General features: G+C 36.5%; 1 pseudogene; it reads right to left on the reverse strand.

Annotated features, from left to right (window-relative positions):
- Positions 1 to 664: 664 nt before the first annotated feature.
- LOC103228914 (large ribosomal subunit protein uL13 pseudogene) lies at positions 665 to 2,147 on the reverse strand (annotated as a pseudogene).
- Positions 2,148 to 22,134: the final 19,987 nt, after the last annotated feature.

Consider the following 22,134-nt stretch of genomic DNA (forward strand, 5'->3'; position numbering starts at 1 on the left):
GAAGAATGTTATGTTACTCTTTTATTTTTTTTTTATTGTTATACTTTACGTTCTAGGATACGTGTGCACAATGTTCAGGTTTGTTACATATGTATACATGTGCCATATTGGTGTGCTGCACCCATTAACTCATCATTTACGTTAGGTATATCTCCTAATGCTATCCCTCCCCCTCCCCAAACCCCATGACAGGCCCCAGTGTGTGATGTTCTCCACCCTGTGTCCAAGTGTTCTCATTGTTCAATTCCCACCTATGCATGAGAACATGTGGTGTTTGGTTTTCTGTCCTTGTGACAGTTTGCTCAGAATTATGGTTTATAGCTTCATCCATGTCCCTACAAAGGACATGAACTCATCTTTTTTTATGGCTGCATAGTATTCCATGGTGTATATGTGCCACATTTTCTTAATCCATTCTATCATTGATGGACATTTGGGTTGGTTCCAAATCTTTGCTCTTGTGAATAGTGCTGCAACAAACATACGTGTGCATGTGTCTTTATAGCAGCATGATTTATAATCCTTTGGGTATATGCCCAGTAATGGGATGGCTGGGTCAAATGGTATTTCTAGTTCTAGATCCTTGAGGACTCACCACACTGTCTTCCACAATGGTAGAACTACTTTACAGTCCCACCAACGGTGTAAAAGTGTTCCTATTTCTTTTCTTTTCTTTTTTTTTTCTTTAAAAGCAATTTATTTCTCATTACAAAATACAGGTGAGGAGCACGGCGATGCCTGTGACCCTTGGTTGTGCATCTTCCCAGTCTATTTCTGCTTCTAGAAATACCCTGTGTACAACAGCAAGCTCATGCTGATCCCAAGTGCTTGCACATTCTAACAGCTGCAGAGTATATGACCAGGTGGAAAGTCCAACAGATGCCCCACTCACAAGGTAGGGCCCTCCAGCCCATCTTCTGGCTCCCTTGTGCTAACAGTAACTGGTTGCTCTTCCTATTGGTCATAGATAAATGACAGCTGCACAATTCTCTGAGTGCTTTCAAGCAACCTCGGGAGACAGTGACTGAAGACCCTTTCCTTGCTCCCAGCTTCCTATGTTCCCGGCCGCCTGTGGCACCTGGACTACTGCTGCCCCTGGGTCCCTCACATTCCAGGGCAATGATGGAGGAAGGGCAGGCCACGCATGAGGAATTAACAGTCTTTATTGGGCTCAGACCAGGAGTCTGTGGGTCTTGAGGACCTGTGTGTATTTGTCAATTTTCTTCTCCATGTTCTTCTCAGCCTGTTTCCATAGCCTCATGAGCTGCTTCTTCTTCCGGTAGTGGATCTTGGCTTTCTCTTTCCTCTTCTCCTCCAGGGTGGCTGTCACTGCCTGGTACTTCCGGCCAACCTCGTGAGCCAGGTGCCCCAGATAAGCAAACTTTCTTGTAGGCTTCAGACGCACGACCTTGAGGGCAGCAGGAACCACCATCGGCTTTTTCTTGTCGTAGGGCGGTGGGATGCCGTCAAACACCTTGAGGCGGTCCAGGGCAGCCTGGCCTCGCTTAGTCTTGTGAGGCAGCATGTCTCGCACGTCCGCGAGAAGATGCAGCTGGGGGCCCGGAAGTGGTAAGGGCTTCGGGAAGAGTTGGTATTCATCCACTTGTGGAGGAAAGCCAGGTACTTCAACTTGTTTCTGTAGAAATTGCCAGAAATGTTGATGCCTTCTCAGCGTACGACCACCACCTTCAGGCCTAGCAGTACCTGTTTAGCCACGATGGCTGCCAGGGGCCCAGGAGATGGCTTCGACCATCGAGCACCAGGACCTGCACCTCCGGCATCTTCGGCAGCCACCTGGGAAAGCAAGTGTTCCTATTTCTCTACATCCTCTTAAAATTCTAACTGATGCTGAGAAACAGGCAGCCCTACAGGTAGCAGAGAAATCTGGAGATGAACAGCATGTCTCCCATAGCCAGTCAAAAAAGAAAGAGAGTCAAAAAGGGGAAAGAGGGTGAGAATGAGACAGAATCCCCATTCCCTGTAGGAAGAGAGACAGTGTCCCTTGAAAATCTTAACTGGAAGCCCAGTAATCCCATAGATGAGTGGAAAAGAAAACACTTTCAGATGTGTATATCAGAGGGCTTACAAAGGACCAGAGCCAAACCTGTTGACTATTCTAAGCTATCAATGATAGATAAAAAGCTAGATGAAAATGTCTCAGTCTTTTTAGAAAGCCTGAGAGGGCTTTGGTAAAACACACTTATCTCCTAATTCAGTTGAGGGACAGCTAATCTTGAAAGATAGGCTTACTCAGGTGGCCCCTGACACCAGAAGCAAGCTTCAGAAACAGGCTATAGAACCAGATGGCACCTTAGAAAACTCCCTAATGGTAGCCACTTCAGTCTTCTATAATAGGAACCAGGAGGAGGCCCAGGAAAAGGAGAGGAAACACATGAAAAAGGCAGAAAGAGGGATAGCTAGGAATGGAATGCAGGTCTGGAACTCCATATAAGTCCACACTTCAAGATAGCCTGGTAAAGTTGTCAGTAACAACCTTTGCTGCAGGCCTCCATCTTGTTTTACATACTTGAGTGTGACCTGTAACCACGTGGCAGTACTTTTTTTAGCCTCTGCCATTTTACAATGAAGCACAGGTTCAATCCTGGCTTAGGGAATGAATATTTTCAAGTTAATAGCTCTGTGACTTTTATCATTTGCTAATTGTCTTCCCCCTCCATGAACAACTTTTAACTTCCTTTCTTAAATCCTTCTTTCTCTAAGTTGCCTTTAAAACTTCTGGATTTTGTAAAAGCTGCTTAACACCCCTTCAAAAATACCTTGTACACTCGAGGTTTAGTCATAACCTAATGGAGGCTTGTTGGTTTCACCTGTGAAGTTACTTTTGTAAAGTTTAGAAGCCAGAAATATTAACTGTTTGGTGTGCCTAAAGTTGGGTAACAATGGATTTAAAAGGATTTTCTTAAAGAGCACTCAGCTTAATTAAAAGTGAATATCCAAGTTATAGATATATTTAAAAGACCTTTATGTTGTTCTCTTCTTGGATCTTGTTTTTCTGGAAAAGGTTTCTTTCTCTGTTGACTGAATTACTTTTCTCCACTCTGTCTTGCTGCTCTTGGTGCATGCATGGAAGGTCCTAAGATAATTTCTGATGGCCCGGGGCTCTTTGGTGAAAATGGAAAATGTACCATGGATTCCATTTTGGGAGAAACTTGTGTTTTTCTTGTGGAACCCTAGGAATTAGAGGCAGATAGATCTCTCTCAAAATCTATTTTTGTCTTCCAGCTATACCTATTTATTAGGCCCTAAAAATTGCATGCTTTTTAAGCCCTGCTCTTAATGGACCCTTCCCAGAAGCCGATAATCCAATTAGGAGATTGATATATGAAAAATCTTATAAATACTTGATCTTCTTCTGTTGGTCTATGTAGTTATATATGTGTTGTGTGTGATATCTGTAAAAAGAGCTCTAATTAATTGGCTTAAAGAAAATAAATGCTTAAATCAAATATTTTTAAAGGAAAGATAAAAGCAGTAATGCCTTTTAGTTCACATGACTTTAATATTTAAGAAATAAAAATAGTTTTAAAGATAATTGGTGAAATGCAAATGTTGTCAAAATGTAAATAGGGGGTCTAAATCATGTACGTCAGATACTAGGCTTGCTAAATGTTTCAAGATTGTAAACTGCCTATGTTACAACTTAGTAAGGCCTGGGATGTGTGAAATTAACTATGCCCCTAACTATGCTGGATAGAGTCAGGATTTGTCTGCACCTGGTATATAATTAAAACAACATACCAGGTTTTACATTAAAGTTAAAAAATGCTAAAAGTTACCATTATAACATGTAATTGAGACTACTGAAATTCGATTTACATGCAAGGTGTGTAAAAACAGTAAAATGTGTTTTTAGTAAAATGCTATAAGTAAACATGGCAAAATGCAATGTTGCCTAGGGTTAAAGGATTGTATTAAATTAGATAAAATACAGTTGAATGTTCAAGCAAGTTGTGGAGAGACTGTAAAAATTAATCTTTCAAAGGAAACTCTGTGTGTGAACATATTGACCAAATTCAAAAGGGTGTTATATGATTTTTATAAATTGAACATTGAAATAAAAGAATAGTAAGATTTTCTTAAGATGCAATTCTGCTCTTTAGCAAAATTTGTAAAGGTTTATAAAAGGTTTGTAAGAATATCACCTCAGTCAAACTGGTTAAGATGGGATAGAATTTTCTATAGTGTTTCATTAAAAGTTGGGGTTGACACTAACAGTAAACTAATGCAAGGGTGAAATTTGCCTTTCTTCCTTTTGAAAAGGATTTTCATGTAATAGTAAAGGCTAATAAAAGGATTTTGCTTTTTCAAATTTTTGAGTCATTATTTTGGGAAAATAAATAATATAGTAATCTGTAATTGTATTTCATAATATCAAGTTTTTATACCTCTAAATTTAACAGCCTCCCCAAAATTAAACTTCAGTTTCAAAATTGTCTCTCCTGATGCCTAGCTTTTGGATGCAACAGAGGGTCTCTGGAGCATCCAGAAAAGTGGTAAATAGGATAATTTAACATGTTTACATAGAAGGGATTGCCAAAGTGATGTGTAATCTTCTTCAGGTTTTATTTCAGTAAATAATATTAATATATGTTCCAAAATCACATGGGATGTCTAAGGTTCTAATGTCTAAACATATGCTGTCAATGAACATTAGGTTTATTATGTTAAGCTATTGTAAACCACAGAAATAACCAAATGTCTTCACCAATCATATTCTTGACTGTAACAACCCTGGAAAATTTGTCATTTACAGACAACTGTTGTCTTGTTTTAATTCTCTTCAAAAGATGGTTTATGATCAGCTGTAGGACTTTAACAACTGCTCTCAAATGCAGGTTTCTGATAAAAGAAAAATGTACAGGACTCACGAAAAGCTGAAGTAGTTAGAAATATCGAGCAGAATAAGAGTTAAAGAAATAGACTGAGCTAATAGAAAACTGAAGTAATTGTTTTAAATGTTTCGCTTAAAACATTGCTTATCCTTGTTTTGTTTTTCCGAGTCCAGGAAACTTTTCTTTTAAGCTAGCTACAGCTTTTAATAATTGAGTAAGGTATACTCCTGTGAACAAAATTTGGAGAATATTTGTTTCTCTCTGCCTGGCTTCCCCAGAATTTGGAAACTCTTTGTGAGTATTCTTGACTTATGGCAATATAGGTGTTTGCATCAGTGCAATAAGAATCCATTTTCTTTTGCAACAGGATGCAATTGGAGAAAATAGTTGTTTTACCAAGGCTTTGACTGGAAGGATATACTACTCTTTAAAGAATCAAGGTTATCATGCAGAGCTAATAAAAGCCCCTTGGCAAAACTTGACTGATACCTTGTCTACACACTCCCTGTACAGGATTGCTAATCTGTGGTGAGTAAATATCACTTTCTAATAGGCCCAGGAATGCCTTGTTCCTGGGACCTAAAAAAAATAGCAATTCACCCAACTCATAGGTACTTGAGGGTACAAACCCACAGCTGGGCTCGACTTTAAAAAGTTCTATCTGAGATTCTTTGTGGAACAGAGTTCCATAAAGCCTATTTAAAAGGCTTATGTAAAAATAATTATTCTTGCTGCACTTTATGCAAATAATCAGGCCAAGTATAAAAACTAAAGTGTGGTTTACAAACAACTCAGTCCTATCATGATTTGTTTTTAACAAAAATGATGACTGGAGAGAGAAAAATTATCATATGCTTGTCATTAAATTCTAATCTCATTAGTTTTTTAAAGTTCTTGCCTACATTTTAGACTAACCCTGCTTATTCCTGTAACCAACCAGCAATCTCTGGCTGCAGCTCAGAAGAAACAAAAACGAATGGGTAATGTGAAAATCTGGATCAATATTCAAATTCTGGACAATTATCCTGCAAATCCTGCCTGGCAATGGGAATAAATAGGATGCCCATAACCTGGAGGTTTCTTTGTTTGAAAAATAAAACCAAGGAAATTAACCAAAACCAAGCCCCATGCATCCACATCTTGGTAGGCATAACTATAGTCACCAGTTATCTGGGTGTGTTGGCAGTCTTGAGTTGTCTTTACCCTCCACCCCTCATTTCATTTTAATACATGTACTCTAATAACCCAAACTGTTTCTTCTCACATAAAGGCTATCAAGCTCCAAACGGTAATGCAAATAAAACCACACATGGACATGCCTTTTATCCAAGGACCTCCATACCAGCCCCAGGAGGAAACCTAGCTGCTGTTTCCCACACAACACCTTTCTCCAGTAGTATCATTACCCCACATACCTAACAGAAGTTAGGGTCCCCATCCCTGAAGGGGGAAATGAGAGAGAAGAAAGAAAGAAACCGGTCAGGCAGGCAGTTTGGGTGGGTCCTTGGTTGAATTCTTTCAAACAAAAGAACAGCCTGAAAACTCAAGCTCCAGGCGCAGATAAGGGAACTTGCACAGGGGAGCTTCCTAGGACATGCCCACAGCTGCATAGATAAGGCTACACAGGTGACTTGCCCAGACATGTCTGCAATGGAAAATTCCATGCCCTAACACATGTGCAGTAAGGGGAACAAAGCATTATGGAGTAACTCAAGCTAAGGGCCCTCGTGTACACTAGAAGGACAAAGTAGAGTTACCAGAAATTCACACCTTATGCAAATGAGACATCCAGCCTTCATTGTTGTTGTTTTTTTTTTTGTTGTTGTTGTTGTTTTGTTTCGTTTTAAAAAAGCCTTTGCATTTTGCATTCAACTGTAAAAACGGCAACCCTCTTCTGGGTCCCCTCTCTGTGCCAGAGACCTTTCTTCTTTCACTTACTAAATTTTCACTCCAACCTTACCCTTTGATTCCACACTCCTTAATTCTCGGTCATGAGACAAAGAACTCTGAGTGATACCTCACAATTAAAGACTGCTACATTATGGTGCATTGGCAAGAGTGTAACACCGTGAGTGTTGGCTATTGTGTATCTTACTCTTCAATTCTTTGACATCTCTGTTTCTACAATAACACTGCAATCTGTGAAACAGGTTGAGCATGTCTTTGTTTCCTGTATTTGTAAAAATAAAAGTAATGAAGAAAGGTTCCAAATCCAGGACTGATGGCACTTGAATTAAAAATGCCAAAAATAAAACAAACTAGTATCATGCACATTGGAATGATGGTTTGTATAATAAAAATTTTAGCATCACAGGAACATTCTTAGAAATAACTGTCTGTATATTGAAGAACACTTATCAAAGAGTTAAGGTGGGTCATATATAGTCCATGTTAATATGAGTTCATCCCGGAGAGGGCACGTTGATTTGATGTGAGACAGTAAGTTAATTAGTGCAGTAAATTAATATAGCATGCAAGTGACAATACTGTATCCAAAGCAATTTATTGGTGTTAATGTCTTTATTTGCAAATGCACAAAGTTCGCCTGTTGAAACGGATGTTTTAATATATACTATAAATTGCCTCTGAACTTGTACTTTTTTAAATTAGCTGTAGTTTGATTAAATTTGTGTGAGAGTGCTTGAGAAGACGTTTCTCTCTTAACCCTGCATAATTGAGTATTTGTGTTTTTTATATATATATAATATTTATATATTTATATATATTTTATATATATAAATATATATATAAATATTATATATTTAAATTATATATATAAATTTATATATTATATATTTATTTATATATAGGAAGGTAGGCACTGCCAAGGCCATAGGCAGAATTTTGAAAGATTACTTGTCTTCTGGTGGCTTCAGGCTCCCCTTTTCTTGCGTTTTCTTTACTGCAGAGCTTGCTTTTCTTTTCTCTGACTTAAATTTTGAGGGTCCTAGCTTTTTCTTTTTTCAAATGCAAATCTTAGGACAGGATCTAAAATAGGCTTATACTAAAGTTTAAGAATCTGATAAAATGTTTTATTCTTAAGCTTATTATCAATAATATTCTTATATTTATTTAGCATTTTATACTTTGCATAACACTTCCACATTTCATGTATCATTTAATCATCACCTCAATTCTGTAAGGTAGAGGTTGCTTTTCAGTTTTTACAAATGATGAAACTGAGACTCAGATACTAAAACAGCGCTTTGAGTTCAGGTCTCTAAACTTTGACTTTCTATAGCAATAGCTGTCTTATTAGAACACTGAACATTTGTAGCAATTAAAAATTGAAGCAAATAAAATCACTCTCCAATTGCAGCATTTCTGATATCATTTGTCTACAATGAGCTGTTTTTCTCTGTTTAACCATGTCATTTTTTCCATGATCACAGGCTCACAGGCAGTAGAAAGAAATGACAGATCACCAGGATGAAAACATAGGGGTAGGGAACATACCATTTAATTTAGGGGCAAATAACTCTATGTACTTCAATAGTCTCCTAAGATTCTTACAAAGAATTATGTAGTGGTTAAGGCAATGTAGTATGGTGGAAGGAATATGGTCTTTGGAATCCTGCAGACATGGAATTTGAACCCAATCCTAGATATGCCACTTACCAGCTATGTGACTTTGGGCAAAGTAATTGAACTTCTCCTGAGTTTCATTTTCTTCATCTGTAATTAGAGCTATTACTACCTGTTTCATGGGACTGTTGTGAGAATTCATTGAAAAACATGTGAAATTAAAATAACAGCAGTTATTATTTGAGCACTTACTAAATGCTCCCTTAATTTGTACAACTATGGGATAGGTCCTTTATTATTAAAATTTAATAGATGAAGAATCTAAGCTTAAAGACATTTAGCAACATGCCCAAAGTCACACAACTATTAATAGTAATCTGTGTACCAGTGTTTATTCCCAAGTCCACCTGATTCTGATTCTGATGTCTGTGCCACATAGTATGTAATACTCAATACTTCTCATTTAATGGACAGCATTTTAATAATGATTGTGTTCGTCTGTCCAGTAATACTTCCTCCCTTCTTCTGTTAACAGTACTCATCTTATTTTGGGAAACTAGATTTGAGCCACTCTAACCAATGGAAGTCTCACCCCTTAGCCATGGTGATTAGTACAAGAGATGGGCGTGTGATTCCATAAAGTCAATCAGAACACTTCTTTGTGTTTATATACAAAAGAGTGAGAAGTCCTTTAGTTACTTTAGGATTGCTGTAGTAGGATAATATAATCTGGAAACTGAAAAATAACTGAATTACTGATATTAAAAGCCAATCACTTCCTCCACAGAAATGGAGGATGCCATCTGAAGTGAGAGATAAAAGATCAATGCAGAGAGGAATGAAGATAAGAATGGAGAAAGAATCTTGATAGAGATAATAAGTTCCTGAGTAAAGATTTCGTATAGTCCAGTGAGTCAATATAGTCCCTGAACTTGCATGACCTAATTTGAGTTGGATTTCTGACACTCACAACTAAAAGTAATGAAGAGGTTAAAGTGTTGTCAGTTGTTTTAAATGCATATTGTAATGACTTTCTACTATAAGGGTTTAAAATAAAATAATTTTGTGCTTAAAAATAAAGACAATTTTATGAAAAATTTTAGTTATAATTTCTCAGACTAAAAAATGAAGTATGATTTTGTGTTAACAATATCTTGAAAATTTGACATAATAGTAATAATCCTAATTCACTATTTATTATAGTTATCTAAAATACAAGAGAAAAATTTTTGACTAATTTGATACTTTTATAAAAATATATTTTAATTTCTCTGCTTGGAAAGTTCTTCCTACAGATACTCAAGCAGCTCCCTCTCATAGTTTGTTGAAGTTCCTGCCCCACATTATGGTGAGGCTCTCCCTGATGATTTTATCTAAAAAGTATCTGACTTCTGTTTTACATTACAGTGAGGCTCCCTCCCTGAGTATTTGAATTTCAAAAGTACCTTCTCAACATGTGTTTTGCTTCATGGAATTTATAACTACTGGACATTGTACTCTACATGTTGGTTTGTCACTGTCTTCCACACTAGAATATAAACTTCATAAGCATAGGGGTTTTGTCTCATTATTGAATAAGTGAGTCCTTTTAGGCAGACTATTTGCTATGGAAGTAGAGTAATTCAGTGTGGCAAAAATAAGAGTATCAGAGACAGGCTGGCTGACTAGCTTTGATCAAATTTACATTCGTCTCTTGCTGGTGACATGTCGAGTCCATATTTTTCAGTCTACCGTATAGTTGGGCATGACCATATGATGAATTAGGATTTGAAAAGGAATGCTGTACACTGCTCCAGGGCCTGATTCATAAAACCTACCATGCCTAGGGTTATAATCATCTTACTGTGCCTAGGACAGTTACAGGTTATACTTGGTCAAGCCTAGTTAGTGGCTTTTTCACTCCCTAAAGTAGCCCAGTTTAGACAAATTATATAGATAACATACCTATGCAAGACATGCCAGGTCCTTTCCTCTTTTGCAGCATGCTGCACACAAGCCCTATGACTCTGGAAGCTGCACGTTACAGATTGTGTAGCCACCAGAAGGAAGGATCCTGATACTTGAATCATCTCTTGAGAGAGAGCTGCTCATCCACCTGCTTTGAACTTTGAGTAAGAAAAAACTTATTTTGTGCTTGAGCTATTATATAATTTTGATTTATCACAGCAATTGACCTACCCTCACCAATAAAGGAATATAAAAGTCAAATTGTTAGTATGCAAAATATATAAAATTAGGAAATATACATGCTTATTTTTAAGTGATAAATATACAATTTGGCATTCCAATTGTAAATTAGTTTAAAGAGCTCACCGAATTAGTATAATATTTCAGCATTTGATGATTTGTTTTATAACACCAATGTTGTTAGTAAAAATCAACTCAGAGTCATAATAAATTGAGTCTGGACTGTCTGTTCCCACAGGGATGGTTAATCTGGCTATTCTACTGTGGAATGTTCCTTGTGCATGCAGGAAAATCTTATATGACTGGTTGGAATAATTTGATTACTCTATATTCACCAACTGGAAAGTCTAGTCATAATATCATTTTTGTCTTCATTTTGTCCCTTGATAACCAATTCATGAAGCCAATCAAGCTGAATCAATTCTTTCTGGAAGGCAGAAGTCTTGCAAACTGTCTCTGAATACCATCTGCTACACAAAGAAAGAAAATATGGTATACTAATTTGTATGTTATGAAATTGCTGAGGCACTAAGTGGTGGTGGTTTTGGAATTAGTGGATTTCTGTGAGACCCCGGATTCTGACAGATGCTAGAGAGTACACAGTACCTGGCTCTAGAAGTATGGAGAGAATTTCTTACCTGAAGCTTGACTGGCTTTTCTCTGCCAGTACGGTCACCAGACAAGAAAGCAAAAGCAGATTTATTTTAGCCTATTGTATGCATCTTAATTTTTAAACTAAATTAACACATGCTTCCTGAAACTATATCCAAAGCATACAGAACTGCATATTGAGGGGTAAAATAAATCTCCTTTTCCTTTCCCCCTTCTAAATCTTCATGGGTAGCTGCTACCAAAAAATTTTTGTTTGGGGCTCTTTTTATTTTGGAATATTTCCACAAAGTTCCAATGACCCTTGCTCTTTGTTCCTCAAAATGTTGGTTGGGGCTGGGTGTTGTGGCTCATGCCTGTAATCCCAGAACTTTGGGAGGCCAAGATACCAGGAAGGTTGCTTGAGGCCAGGAGTTCAAGACCAGCCTGGGAAATATAGCCAGACACTGTCTCTACAAAAAATGAAAAGAATTAGCCAGGTGTGGTGGTGCATGCCTATACGCCCAGCTACTCAGGAGGCTGAGGCAGGAAGATCGCTTGAGCCTAGGGGTTGAGGCTGCAGTGAGCCATGATTGTGCTACCGCATTTCAGCTTGAATGACAAAGCCAGACTCTGTCTCTAAAAATAATTTTTAAAATATTGGTTGGTTATGGAGAATCAGGTCCTTTTGACAAGTGTGGTTCACCATGAGGTGATTGCATCTGATAAGCTGGCATTTTTACTGTGGTAACCTACAGTATCAATATCTGTAGGATTTTTTACCCTTGAAGTCCCTGAGGCCCCTGCTTAAAAAGCATAAGACAGCACATCCTTTTTGGAAGGAAAACAAGGGATGGGGTGCTGAGGGTCTCAGTATTCATTACACAGATTTTCCTTTACTACCCACATTTCCAATTTTGGATCTCAACCCTTCTCCTAACACAAATACTCCTGAGGTCAAAAGTTGAGATCCTCTCAGTCCAATTTACTCAGAATAAACCTCCTATCTCTGAGGGAGAGTTGGGTATTGTGTTGTTTGAGGGAAGTCTTTTTTTCTTCCCCAAAACTGTGACTTTTTTTTTTCCCTTGTGCCCTATCCTCACCTTTCTATGGCAGCCTCACCTCCTGTGATAGCTTCATGATCCTTTAAGTGAAGTGGGATAAGGAGGGGGGAACATCCCAGTTTTTCTGAATAATTATGTTTTATAGACTTAAGAACTTGTGAATTATTTTTCATGATGTAACAAATATGAAGAAACACAAAAAAAGAATTTGCCTCTGTATTCATTGAGTGGGTATTTTAAGGAAATGCTTTCACTTGATGGTGATAGCCAACATTCGGGCATCTTAATGTCCGTGAAACTTCTTCAGTGGAAATGTTCTTTAATTTTATTTGGAGAAAATATTGTATAACACCTGACTCTTCTACTGAGTGTCATGTGTTACACAATTATTCCATTCAAATCAAATTAAAAGACTGAACTGAACTTGAAATAACTGGCTCAGGTTTTTCTTATGGTAACAGTTATTAGAAGGAGGTAATTACTTGGCAAAACTTTTGTGATATATTATTCTCATGAAACAAAATATTAGAATCTCTTCTGGACCCTGGATATTACTAGGACAATGAAACAATCCCTTTTATAGGCTAATCATAAATTCGACATAATAGTACTGAGATTTCATAAGAGAAAGGGTAAGATCGCACACCACACTGACACTCTCTCAGCACACCCTCAGCATTCAGTGGAGGTAAGGAGAAACTGGGGAATTTTAATTTGAACAATGTAATAGAAAAGTCGTACTTCTTATGTATATTAGTAATATATATTATTCATACTAAACAGAAATAACATGTAGTTGATAGAAGATGGATCGATATAATTTGCATTCTGTTAAATCTCTGAGCAAGCTTCAATAATTTAATTTTTTAGCCTTAATAAATCTCCCTCCAAAGTAAGTAGAATAAAAAGATATAGGTAAGGATATCTCATTTGTGAGGGGAAATCTTCAGTCAGTATTTCAATTTGTTGTTTAATATGCTGAAATGTTTACCAAAATTAAGAATCAGTACCTACATCGATGTGGTTATTTTGGTTGTTTTATTAAGAAAACATTTGAATTTATTTTAAGAAACACCAGTTGCATCCAGGAATGCAGCCTTTGGGAAGGCAGCCTCAGGAATGGTGTTAATTTCCTATTGCTGCCATAACAGATTATCTCACATGTAGTGGCCTAAAACAACACAGATTTACTGTCTTATTTAAGGTGTTGGCAGGGCTGTATTCCTTGTCTTGAGGTGCTAAGTGAGACTCCTCTTTCCTGTCTTCTAGCTTGCAGAGGCTATCCAAATTCCTTGCCTTGAGATCCCCTTTTTCCATCTTCAAGCCATTAGTGTAGGATTTTTCTGATCCTTTTTCTGTTGCTGAATTTCTTTGTGAAAGTATACCTAATGTAGATGAAGGGTTGATGGGTGCAACAAACCACCATGGCACGTGTATACCTATGTAACAAACCTGCTCGTTCTGCACATGTACCCCAGAACTTAAAGTATAATTTAAAAAAATAAAAAATAACAGCAACAAAAAGAAAGTAAAGGTTCTCCTTCCTCTCTTAAGGATTTTGCATAGATTTGCCCACCACTGGATAATCTAGACTAATTTCTCCACCTCAAGGCCCTTAACGTTAATTACATCTAAAAACTCCCCTTTGCTATGTAAAGTAACATATTGAAAGGTCTGGGTAACAGAGTATGAATATCTTTAGGGGGCCATTATTCTCCCTATCACAGGTTCTAACTTTGGGTTCTTCAGCAAAGTAGGGATGCAGACCCAGTTCTAGATATAATCTCATTTCCACCACATAGTTCTTGTACTGTTTTGCTGGAGGCATCATCACCATACAATAGGAGCTACTGTATTTTTTCATGCATTTGACAAATATATATTGAACTTTCAGGTAAGATGTCCCAGAGAGAATGCTATCTAAGCTTCTTCAAGTGCTTTGCAAAACTGGACCCTCTATGTGTATATAGAAGCTATGTGTATGTAGAAGCTAAGTCATAGTTGAGGTTGTAGGACCATTACATTTTTATTTATATTACTGCTACATTCTGGAAATAATGTTGGTACAAACAACACATAAAACCTCTGCCTTCATGAAACTCAAAAGAAATGGATATTTCAAGACCCAAAGAGTTTAGCATCCTAATTTAATAGATTTAGCAGAAACGAGAGCATTTATACATCAAATGTACAAGAAGAACAGAGAAAGAGTAGAAAAGAACTGAGACAGTAAGAGGGTTGACAGTCAAGAGTGTAAGAAGATAGGAGGAAGTGCCCACCCGAAAGTCTCATTTTACATTACAAGAACATTGAAGAAAGCAAAAATGTTCTAAACTTGAGGAAGTTTACCGTTCAGGGGTTATTTTTCAAAAATCTCAGAATGAGTTGTTGACTATTTTGAGTATTTTTACTCTTTAGTTTACCTTCTATTAAGATGGACTTAGGTTTGGGTAAAGAAGTTAATATGTGCAAACAGAGCAGAAAGGGCTCTAAACAGGAGAAAATAATTTTTACCAGACCAAGTTATCACTTACTTGGCAGAAAGGACAACTTTACAAATCCAATTTATTTTCCTGGTCTTATTTTTTGGATTATGGTCCTAGGCAGTTTATGTGTGACCTGACTACACAATGATTACTTTTCACTGCAAATTCCAGCAAACTTTGGCAGAATGCTTTTAGTTAGTTGTCCTCTATCACCCCCGATACCCCTCCCTCACCACCACCACCATATCCCACCCTCACCACCACCCTCCTCCCTCACCACCTCCCTCACCATCTGATACCCCTCCCTCACCACCATCCCTCAACCCCCCGCCATGCCAATACAAAACAAAACAAAAAACAACCTGTCAAGTTTGTATGGTACTGCTATCCTGAGAGCTCCCAAAGGGACTGTGTGTCTGGACAAATTAGGAGAATGTTGTCAAAATTTGTGAGGGACACAGGAGAGCATGATAGAAATTGTGAAGTATTTATTACCTCAGAAAAGGACTTATCAGTCCTACTATTCATTCCTATATTGCATTTTGCACTTTGAATTTCTCAAGTGTAAACTTGTGACTTGACTTATTTGTATTAAAACATCTTCTGGAAAGTTCGACTAGGTCAAAGAATCTAACTTAACAGCAGATTGTTATTGCTTTATCTATCACAAAATGTTCATCACTTTTGGAGAAAAAAAAATCGGAGTCCTTCCGTATATTGTTAATTATTTAAATTAATCTAAATATCACCTTGACAAAAATAGAGTAACAGAACTAGCAGGAGGTGAAAAAATGAACAAATGTGCTTATTATTAGTTTTGCATGAGATTCTTAAATCCTATTCTCACATTACAGTTTAAAAGGATAGGAACTCCAGAATTTTCAAGTGGAATAGGGGGTTCTTGTAATAAAATGTGAATATACATGTTATTATATTATACAGAATTGCAATTAGGCCTTCGTCCAGCTAAGGGATTACATGTTTTTAATGAAGTGCACATTGTCAGTGTGCAAAGCAATAAAATGAAAAAAATACAGAACTGAAAATTTAATATATATGATAATACTCATAAATCTATTAGAGAAGGAGAAGTGGAATTAATTATAATTCAGTACCCTGAGGGTGAATAAAAATGGTAAATAATTATGGAATACATTCATATTGTAATTAGTTTAGCATGGTAATATTAGAACAGAAGTCTGTCTTTAAAAAATGTCCTGCTAACTTATAAAATATTTCATGAAAGGGAAGCAGAAAAAATGTTAATTATGAGCAGTACCTAAAAGGTAAAAAAATAATAACTGTGCTATCTTGAAATAATGATTAAATTTCTAATTAATTCGTGGTCTCATTTTAAGAACTAATTATAACAATGTTTGGAATATTCTAAATGTTCAAGTGAAATGAAAAGACATGCTTAAAGCACCCGTGATGCTCAAGTGGTTTTGAGCATTAATAATTCTTTCCAAGCCTTTTTTGGAAAAGCAACATAAACTTTTTTTCTCTTTGGGATTGTTTTCCACAGTTATTCACATTAGTGAGAGTTGTGATGGGTTATTTGACTGTACATGGATTTGTTCTTAATAATTCAGGAAACACATGTTTTATTATACAAGTGTTACTGTTTTCATGGTAGGGCTTTTATTATGATAAAGAAAATATTCTAAAGAAGCAAAGTAAAGACACAACAGTCAGATACTATCTTTTCAGGCTTTACATGGAGTCACTGCTTACAACAGTCTTAAAGTCACCTCACTGATAAATCAGCCTTGTTATATGTACGTGGTTACTGATCCATAGCAGAATGCTGCACATAATCTTGCGTGAGTTACAACTTTAGCCAGTGCAGGAGTCAGAGAGATCAAAAGTTGCTTTCTGTGAATAATCATGGTTGATAAATTGACCAGAAGTAATTATTACACTTTTCATAGAATGTTGTGTCCCTGAGGGTGTAGGTGTACCTCAAAAGTACTCTTATGAAAAATTATTTTAGTATATTGTACTATATGTCAAGGCAATTAATACTGACATTTACCTGACTAGTTCAATGCACTGTGCTTAGTATTTTTAGACTCACTCAAAACCTCTTTGGCTCCTTGTTTGCCCTATTTTGACTAAATAATCTGGCGAGTATTATTTTATATAACTGAAATTTCTTGTTCACATGGAATTGGGTACCTGTTATGGACTGAATTGTGTCTCTTCAAAATTCATAGGTTGAAGCCCTAACCTAAAATGTGACTGTAGTTGGAGATAGGGTTTTTAAGGAACAAATTAATGTTAAGTGAGCTTATATGGGTGGAGTCCTCATCCAATAGGACTGATGTCCTTATAAAAAGAAGGGATATCAGAGGGCTCCCTGCCTGCCATAGGCATAGTGAGAAGGTGGCTGTCTACAAACTGGGAGGAGAAGCCACACCAGAAACCACTTCTGAGGGTCCCTTGATCTTGGACTTCTAACCTCCAGAACTATGAGAAAAATTTCTGTTGTTTAAGCCATCCAGTCTGTGCTATTATGCTATAGCAGCCTGTGCAGACTAATACAGTACCCCCACTGAGTGCATTGAAGGAATTAAACTAAATATTTTGTGATCATATATTTTGATATCCTTGTGTTGAAAGCCTGGCGATTAGGTTGTAAAAGGATTGAAGATCCAGGTCATGTTCTTTGTATGTGGTTTTAAAGTTTACCTTATCCTGGGTACTACGTCAACACTCAGGAAAAATAATGCCATGATCGACTAAGCAGTCTCTCTGTTTTTTTTCACTTTGATTATATGTAAGTTATTATGTTCTTAATGTATATTGATTTGTAAATTTTATGATTATTTCAGTGGAATGTTTACCATTTTATTCACATTCTTTTAGGCTAGTGTTTCCAGTAGTTTCAGATCAGTTGACATGACATTTATCTCAATACAGGCCTGCCTCTTGGTTCAGATTTCTGTGCCTTTTTCATCTCTGAAAAGGGTTTGCAATGAGTAAAGATTTGTTAATGTGTATGATTCTACAGGGAGGGTATGGGAAGGATACTAAGTCCCCTATATTACATCTGTTTGTTTGACCGTTTGTTTTTGTTTTCAGAGAAAGTCAACTTCATAAATTATGTTTTCCGGAATTGTTTTGGTTAATAACTAAACAATTGGTAGTACTCATGACTTCATAAATTAAAAACACTACTCTCTTCTTCCTTTCATCATTTCATTGAAATGCGTGTTTTTTTATTTCTGCCACATAAGTTAACTGAGATGGAATAGTTTCTTATTTGAGTGACATGCTCTCGAAAAGAAAAAAATGTTTTGGATACACGTACAGTTCCAAAAAATACTACTATTATATAACTTTGCACAAAATTAAAACATTTATTTTTTATATTGCAGTTTTGCAAATGGGTACTATTTCACAGCATTATACTTTTTATTGGTAGCAATGTGATGTTATGGAAAAAACACAGAAACACAGACTGGGGTTTGAGTCTTGGCTCTTACACTTGTCCTTATTAAAGTCATTTTACTTGTTGACTCTGACTCATTATCTATAAAATGTTAAGAATTCAATTCTTAATGGGATCATTGTAAAGAGTAAGTAAAAAAAATTATGTGTTACTCTTAACATAGTGACAAGCACATAGGCAATGAAAGTCATTTTTCTAAAGAATGAACTTTTGAAGAGCTCCTGTTACTTCGCTATACTCACTACCAAAAGAGAGAGCTGGACCTGAGGTTAGCATAGATTGTTTTCAGAGTATCCCATGTCTCCAGGTCTCTAGCCGGCATTGAGATTACTATACAGGCATGGAACTAACCTGCCAATTTCAACATTACATTTTACTTGCATTTCAGGTTCTGTGGAAGGATGAACTGAGGTAATGCATATCTGCAGAGCACTTTTTATAGCCTCTGTGATGCAGTATGTGGCCACTGTATGCTGAAAGTTAGCCAGTGACATCAGGATCATTAATCATGCTTCAGGGATCAGAACCACTCACTTCCCATTCTGGTACCTCGGTAGTGGCTCTGGACAATGACACAATGATTTGGAAATTGACTGTATCTCTAATTCTAGGGTTTTGTTTGTAGAAAAGTCTACATTGAATCAAGCTGTAATAATAGTGAGGTACAGAGTAAAGTCTCCTTTGTATACTCTCTCTCATTACTCTATCTAGTTTTTCACATGTTATAAAGGGTGACAAATTATTTGAAGATAGAGGAACTGAAAATGAAGGTGTCTTACATGGATGTTGTCATCTATTTTTAGCACACTGATATGGTTTGGCTCTGTGTCCCCACCCAAATTTCATCTGGATTTGTAATCACCATGGGGATGGGACCTTGTGGGAGGTGACTGGGTCATGGGGACAATTTCCCCTATGCTGTTCTCATGATAGTGAGTGAGTTCTCCTGAGATCTGATGGTTTAAAAGCGGCAATTTGCCCCATGCTGTTTCTGGTACATACAGTGTTTGCAACTAGGAAAATATTTCAATAATATCTAAAAGGTTCAAGATATCCTCTACTTGATAATAACTGATAAACTATGTGAAAATACAAAAATAAGAAGTACATATTTCAAGTGTGACAACAATTAGAAATATGTCATCTGCATAGCATTAGAAATGAAAACAAATCACCTTGAGAAGTTTCATGACCCCATAACTTATCTGTAATACATGCTTGAACATGCAGATGTCCGATGTATTCCTAAATGTGTGTACATGTATTATAAAGGGCAATGCTCTCCTTGAACAACTGCTGTTTTTAGTGAGATTGTTAGTAGATATCAGTAAATTACATTTGTAGAAAGAACCTTAGAGTCAGGAATATCACATGTGGCTGATGAATGTAATAAAAGTAACAGAATTATCATAATGATCACATTTGGTACTAGAAAGAACAGAAAATTTCATATAGATACAAAATATATAGTTATTGAATGAATAATTTCTTGGTGGATCAAAGCTTATATATCTTATGGATAATTCCTTAGGTATGACATGCATCTATTTCTTAAGTGTATAACTTAGTTATATTGTTTTGCGTTAAGTAGCCTAAGATGTGACATATATAATAAAAAGGAAATTAAGAAACAAAATTTCCTTTTTTTAATCCAAAAACAATCAGGAACTGTTAAATGAACTAGACTTCTCTTTGATGCCATATAACCAAGCTCTACAGTTCTCTTCTTTGACATATTTTCATCCAGACTTTTTTATCCACTTAACCTCAGTAACAGCCCTCTTCCTTAAATAGTGCCTCCAATCTTTCTTGCTTTACCTATCGGTACCTTGGACATCTTGATTTTCAGGCCTGTGAACTTAGCCCCTTGTGAAAAGGGTAAAAGGGCCTGAGAACTCCTTAGCATATATTTTTATTACACTTGCATCAGTTTACTGTATTACTCTTCAGTTGGCAATACTCTTGGAATTCATTGAGTAACTCAATGGATATTTGCTGAATTGATTAATGGACAGTGGGGTGAAGAAAGAGAGGTAGGGAAAGGACAAAGGTATTTCTGTGACTGAAAAGCAGGCAAAAGAACATAGAACAAACCATACCAGAATATTTTTCTGGTGTCCTGAATGAGAATTGGCTATGGAACAGAGTGGAAGGGATACTATATGGGAAGAACTGAGCCTGGGGATCAGGCTGGATCACTAAGAGCTGGTCAAGATATTTCATCTTTTGTTCTTTCATTTTCATTTCAGAGTGGGAAGTTTGTACTGGGTTGCCTCTAAGGGCTCTTCCTCATCTGAGCTTTTATAATTCTACAGATGATTGAATTGATGTTGTTCCTATCCAATTATTGATGACACTATTTTGGTTAGGTTCCTAATACCTTGGGGAAAATGTGTGCAATTCCATGTGTCATGTCATAAATTGAAGAAATATTTAGTCAATTTGATATTAACCTTTAGGGAACAGTATAATTTCATATAACAGATATTTTTAATTTATCCTGATATAAAATGTCCAAAGAAACTCTCCCAAACTAGGTAGAACAATAAGTCACTTTACCAGAATCATAAATTCAAAATTAGTAAGTGATTAACAGTGTTTACTTTTAAAAGCTATTAGAAGTAGTTGATATTAGAAAGCTAGAAATAAGTATTATAGGATATTTATTTGTATTCAAACTTTTATTAGGAAATTGCTCTAATATTGGTCTTTGTGTTTTTTAGTACATTTCTAGAGAAGTGAGAGGATCAAGAGGAAATGTAGTAATGGACATTTTGAAAAGGAATTACAAGAGAATCAATATATCAAGAGTTTAAAAAATTAAGATGAAGATTCATAACTGTTTTCAAGCTATTGAAAGGGAATTGCGAAAAACATTGTGTCCAATTACCATCTATCTCCACTGGGATTGAAAGACAAGTAGTGGGCTTAATATGCAGCAAGAGTAATTCATTTAGAAAGGGAGATTTTTATTTTTGCCCAAATTATGATTAAACATTGTAACAGCTGACTGAGAACTGTTAGGAGCCCTGTGTTTAAAAAAAGTGAAACAGATGAATTTCAATCCTTGTTCATGTGAGTATGTATTTTCACTTTATGATTATTTGATGATCCTATAAGGACTCTAACATTTCTCCAGAGTTAAAAGCATTAATGGGAGATATATTTATTGGACGATTCCCCATTCCCAAAGCATTATTTTTCCTTTTTCCTTTAAGATAAAATCCAGCACATATTGGCTGCTTTGATATCTAAACAACTTTATAAGCATTCATGCTTTGAAACAGTATGAGAGGCCAAGCAAAGGACATTTAATGTTTTTTACTTTCCTCTTCCTCTCTGGTCACAGGATAAATGTAAAATTTGTTTGAGTAGCTGCTGTAAAGTCCTGTGGGTAGCTGAATTTCCTATCAGCACACTTTACAGCCTGCAGATGCCTCTGAAGAGACAGGCTTGACTTGTATCACTTTTCAGGTTTGTTTCTTAAACTCTTTTCTGCGAGCTTTTCCAATGACTCCAGGGAGATGAAGCACCTCCCCACTCCCACTCCCCACTGCTATTAGAGCAAAATTTAGCAGATACTTAAAAGCATTTCACAGTCTCAGAACAGAAACAAAATAAATTCAAATGTTTGGATTTTTGCCAAGTCCTTCAGAGAAAACTCAAAAAGTCTTTCCTTTCCCAGTGGGCATATTCTGAAATTTCTCTTTAGGTTATGGACATTGAATAGAGAGAACCATGGCTCATATCTTTCCAAGTTGAGACAGGAAATTACTGCCCTCTTAGGGTGCTTGCCTGGCATTAACACAGCCCAAGGTTGGAACTGGTTAATAGTTGCATGGTGTGTGTGTGTGTGTGTGTGTGTGTGTGTGTGTGTGTGTGTATGTGTCCACTCATACGTACTCTATCCTTGAAGTAGTCAGAGAGCAGGTAGTAACTAAGAAAGAAAGGCAAGAGGATAATAATGAAATATTTGT

The sequence above is a fragment of the Chlorocebus sabaeus genome, chromosome 24 (assembly GCF_047675955.1).
Source record: "Chlorocebus sabaeus isolate Y175 chromosome 24, mChlSab1.0.hap1, whole genome shotgun sequence".
Classification (NCBI taxonomy): Eukaryota; Metazoa; Chordata; class Mammalia; order Primates; family Cercopithecidae; genus Chlorocebus; species Chlorocebus sabaeus.